Here is a 5,695-nt window from a genome sequence, read left to right as displayed (position 1 = left end):
ATTTAAAGGCGCCGCCTCACCCCCCTCCATGAGAGCCCGGCCAAGGGGCAGACCCCAGGTTTCCCACCCCAAACTTCCTACTGCAGCCTCCCAGCCCTTCCACGGAGGCACACAGAACGCTTCTACACTTGTTGACACTTCAAAATAATACGTTAATAATGATAAAATCAGCAGCCGCATCTTTTGTTGACTTCTGTAGGAATTTTGCCGGAGAAAGGATGGCAGGACATGACTCCAAGCACGCCGAGTGACATCTTACATTTTCCAAACCGTCCTTGGATTTTTCACAACGTCTAGCAAGCAAGTTGCTGACAGAAGCAGGATGGTTCCCTGTTTGTTGGGCAAGAATACTTTGTGATTCAGTAGAATACCAAATTTGGTAGAATGTCTTCCACTTTGGTAGAAGACATTACAAACAACTGTGCATTTTAACACGTTTTCGCATTACGCATCATTCATTCTGTGGAGGGGGGGCGGTGATCATTTTCTGCAGACAGCTAGCAATGCTTCCAAGAATGAAAACGTTCATTGAAAGATAATGAAAACCAGACATTTAGTAACATTTTCATTTTGCATGTTTAAATATTTATAACTATGTTCATAAAACCACATGTTTGCTCTCCTAATGCTCTAGTGATTGTGTTTATGAAACGCAGTATTTCTCCGATGCCCCGTCCTTGCGTCAGCTTCTCTGCCGGGCGCGATTTACTCGCGCTGCGGCACTGATGACTTGCTTTTATGTAAAAGACGTCCGAGATTAAGAATAGAAAATTACTGAAAAGAAGCAGACGTATTTTCAGCACATTAATGTTTCACTGATGCATACGTGATTTTAAACTTTGTAGGGGGCATTTACGCTGGCTTAATTTGTTCACTGCAATTTATTGTCAATCTGGAAGGAAACTATTTCTTAACCTACGGCAAAACAATGAAATCTAGAAATATAAGTGTGATAAAACTAAGATGCTGATATAAACTATTGTTCTCTCTAGAACACTTTTTTTTTCCTCCCCCTAGCTTGGATTAATATTAAATGACAACAAAGAATTTTGCTTTAATACCGCAGTTGCTCGAGTTTGTGTTGCAGATGTCTAACAAGCTGAGCAAGTGGCCACAGCCTGGAATTGGGACTACAGCACTCAGCAGACCCAGATGGGAGCAGCCTGTGTTCCTCCTTGCCCTCTGAGTGCAGGCACCATGAGAGAGCTCGCATGGTCCGTGCTGGTGTATCCAACGTGCAGAGCTCAGCTGTACGGCTAGGGACCCAGCGTAGGACCCTGTAAGTTCTTTATCAAATCCTAATTCTTAAAATGCACCATGTCAGCTTGTAATTTCAAAAATGGCCGTGCAGGTCTTTTTTTCCAAATTTTCTTTTTCTTTTATTTTTTTTTTTTAAACATCCCCAAACTGAGATTTTCGGATGGGTCAGCTCTGAAATCAAGTCCTCAACAACATAAAGTGAGCACCAACAGAGTGGTTTTATTTTAATCGCAGCCCAGCGTCCTCCCGAAGGTACGGGGAGTATCTTCAAGGCGCAGTTTCAACTCCTTTGGTCCTTTGCCTGCCTTCTCCTTCCGCATCAGCAAAGAACGAAAAGGAAACAGAAAAAAAGTAGCAGATTGCAACGTCACATTGGTATCTCATTTTAAAAACTAAACGAGTGGTGCAAAGTCATTAAACTAAATCACTCCACTTACTGCATTATTTTAAAATACTTCTGCAGGCCAAGATTAAAAATTAAATATATATTTTACTGCTGCAGTGTTGCCAATTCTTACAATATTGTCAACGGCCTCATTTTTAAAAATATAAGTCAAGCTCCAGAATCAGGCAATTACATGAAAACTCGAGCTCCACTTTAAAACACAGGTACATTGCCCCTTTGGCCTTACAGCTATCATCACCCCCCCCCCCCCCCCCACAAAAAAAAAAAAAAAAAAAAAATCAGTGAAGCTCACAGCACTGAAAAAAACAGGAGAAAAAAGGAGAAAAAAAAAATTCACTTTCTTTTTCTTTCTGAATTGTGTCAAATGAAGCAAGTCCATTTCAGGGGTGCCTGGAACATGATTTTTAAACACCCATGATTGACAGTTTCAGCAAGTTCCTGCAGCATCTTCTTTCTAGTAAAAATAGATACTACGGGAAAATGAGTTTTCTGGGAAACATCTGCCTTCCTCAGCACCAGGAGCCCTTGCCCCAGTGAGCAACCAGAGCCCAATCCTTGCAAACTCTGCATGCATTGGAGGAACTTTAGTCACATAATCTGCTGCTCAAAGGTATTTCTCTTAATTAAAGATAGTATTTGAGTCCAAATTCAGACTTTTCCTACAGTTAAGACTGAGTTTCTCTCAACAATCTCAACACAAGTTTTACTTTTTTCTCGAGGTTGTCAATAATTACCGAGAAGCTGAAGTCCATGCATTTAATAGGATGCAAAATGCACACAAAAGAAATGTTTATTTTCAGTAAGAAGACAGTGAAGTGGTGGAAACCCTAAATTCAGCTGCATTTTACTAACATAGGTAAAAAAACAAACACAAAACAAGTGAAAATAAGGAAAAAAGCAATCAAAAAGACCAACACAATCTTCTTGCCCAAAAGAATTATGCTATGTAAACGACGGAAAGTGACAAAAATAGTTAAAAAAAAAAACAAAACACAAACCCCGTGAGATTTTGCACTGGAATAATGTTTTAGTGGAACTGGGAGAAATTTAAAGAAGAGATAAATAAGTAGGTAGTTTTATTTAAAGCAAGTACTAGATGCCGATTCACCGCCTCTCGAGCCCTTCTGGCAGTAGCTGTATTTTCCAAAGTGCTTATTCTCTGTGGCATACAAATGCAGCAAGCCCATGGCTAGCAGAAACCAAAAGCCTGACGTTTTCTACCCTGCTGTGACCCTGCCAGCTGAAGGCCACGTCCCGGCCTGTGAATAAAGCACAACGCTCATTTCTGTTCCCAAACCCCACTCGGCTCCCTCGGAAGCGCGGCGAGCGGTGACAGCCCCGCACCTGCCCAGCATGGCCCCCGGCATGGCCCGCAGAGCAAAACACTTTTTTCCCCCTACACCAAGCCCTGCCGACATTCCACTTTTTTCCTACCCACAGACCAGTTTCTGCCCGAACACCAGAGCCACTGGAAGCCAGGTAGGGCACAGCCTCCTCCAAAGCTTCGGGATCTTTGCCCAGCCCTTGCTCCACCGTTCCAAGTGCCCCAAAAACCCTTCCTATGAGCCATTCTGTATCTTGGACCACCACAGGCCCAAACCGGGATTATGCGACGCTCTGAAAAAGGACAAAACCATGGGAATAGCCCTATTCTGCACGTATCCTTTATGCTCCTCAGCCATTAAGCCTTTCCAGCTTCCCCAGCCGGCAGGAACGCCGGTGACTTTTCCCCTCTCCGAGTTCCCCAGCGGTCCCAGGTCAGCCTGCCTTGCCCAGCACGCACGGGAATGAATCCCCCACGCGTGGGCTGGGTCTCCCTCGGAAGGAACTTCACAGATCGCCCATTCAACCATTTCAAAGTCGAGCTTTGGCAATTTCAAAGCTGCCACCATTGAACAAGTTGCCAAAACAAAATCATTCAGCTAAACTCTTTTTTTTCCCCCTCCCCAGCCCTTTTTATTAAAGTTTCTTTTCACACAGACATTTGAAATGGAGAAACATTACCGACCCGTTAGCTAAAAGAAAACCTAAGCAGCACACAACCTGAGAATAAAAATTAGCATCTTAATATTAAAATATATCTGCGCCTCCTTAGACAACTGCCTCCCCCGGTTCCTGCGGAGGGCTTTTCCACTGCTAGCACAGAACAGATGTCTGCAACGCCATCCTAAACCATTTCCTATCCAGTCTGCAGAGCAGGTCCTCGCTTTGCCGCTCTCGCTGACCAGTATAAGCTCTTCCACAAGCATTTGTACTGCCTGCAGTTACGTCCAGGTGAGCAGGTACTTGCAAGATGTCAATTATATTTCTAACCCACACAAACGGCATAGCAAGGTTAACCAAATGCCTTAGTTCAGGGGACATACAGATGAGTCAGTACGACACAAATTATTTCCTTCTGCGCACTCCACAATCAAATTAGATTTCTGCGAAGAATTTAAGGCTACCCCTAGAGTTTGACCCCTCCAAGACAAGAGTGCATCTCTGCAGAGATATTTTCCATATAGTTTGATCATACAAACAGCATAAATAACAGGGATGGGTTATCAAGCAGTCATGGAAGTTAAGCTCAGCTCAAAGAGCTGGTGTTAGTGTGTGGTGCTTTTAAATCTAGGAACATCATTTAAAAAAAAAAAAAAAAATGCAAACGCACAATACTACACCCTTCCCACTGCTTCGGAGCTTTACAGCCAACAGAGTTACTATAGGAACTTAATTCCTGGTGCCGTAGCGCCGAGACACTCGAACACAACCTGATCAAATGCCTTCAGGACTCTGCCTTCACACTGTGCGCAGCCACTAGCTGCTAATGGCACGCACAAAGCTTGAAAAAAAAATATATTATTTTCAGAGGATTACACCAGACACAGAGACAGATATGCAAAAACAACGACACCAAAGGAATCAAAATATTCATGGCTCATAAAGCGTGGTAGAGAAGGAATGGCTCCAGCTCGTCGCCTGCCTCTGCTTAGATTCTTTATAGCACAATGAATCAACATTACCCTTTTTAGAAAACCATCCCGAGTCCTGTTTATTTGGGGACAAATCCACCTAATCCCACTCACACAAGCAAGCACAGCAACTTCAAGGGAGCTGCCAGTCTGGGAGAGGACAGCAGAATATGGCCCCTTTTTGTGAACAGTCCTGGGACTCTTCTGGGGTGCCACACAAAATCCATTATTAATGACACACTACGAGCTGAGCTAACATGGCACCTGCTCTGCCAGCGCTGTCCCACCCCGGCCGGCTCTGCAATGCCTTCGCCCGAGCTGTGAGCACGGGCAATGCCCGCGAGTCCCCACTGCCAGGCCCTGGCATTGAAAATCACGAGCTGTCTCACCCCCACTCACAAAACCAGCCTAAGGAATCTGGGAAAAAGGCAAAGTCTTTCCTGCTCTAGGACTCTCCAAGTCTCCCTGCAACGGGCAAGGGCAAGGAACAGAGCCTTTTTGCTTCTTTTTGCAGAAAAACCCTTCTTATTCGTCCTTGAGAGCTGAGGACTCAGCAGCAGGGTGAGACAGCTCTCCCCCGGGGTGCAGGGGCCAGCAGCAGCCGGGGGGGCAGGGGCACTGCATGGCGAGCAGTGCCCACCAGCACAGCATGTCCTGCTCGGGGGACACGGCCCTCCCTCCCCACCTCACCAGGCCGGTGCCCAGCCCCGTGCCGTGCAAGCGTTTCACTCCCAAACAGGTCCCCAACCCTTCTTGCACCCATCCCAAACCTACTCCTCCATCCCAAACCATACACACACGCCCCAGCTGCCGCTGCCCCATCCATGCCACATTTTGTGGGGAGGGGGGGGCCTTGCAGAATGGCCAAGGGGGGCCCTGACCTCAGCGGGGTGCAGACAACAGTTTGCTCCCCCCTTCCCCATACTGGGTGCTAGCCCTGGCTGGCTGGGGAGGCCCCAGGGTGGGGGACCTGCTGGTGACCCCGCGGAAGCCAAACGGCCCAGGATGCTGCTGTACGCCCCTGCTATAAAGGTGGCTGGGGCCGCGCTGCCAGCCCAAGGAAGCACTGCGGGGG

Source organism: Egretta garzetta, unplaced genomic scaffold (assembly GCF_000687185.1).
Source record: "Egretta garzetta isolate BGI_Z169 unplaced genomic scaffold, ASM68718v1 scaffold220, whole genome shotgun sequence".
Taxonomy (NCBI): Eukaryota; Metazoa; Chordata; class Aves; order Pelecaniformes; family Ardeidae; genus Egretta; species Egretta garzetta.
The sequence above is the reverse complement of the archived record's forward strand: the minus strand, read 5'-3'. Positions refer to the sequence as shown.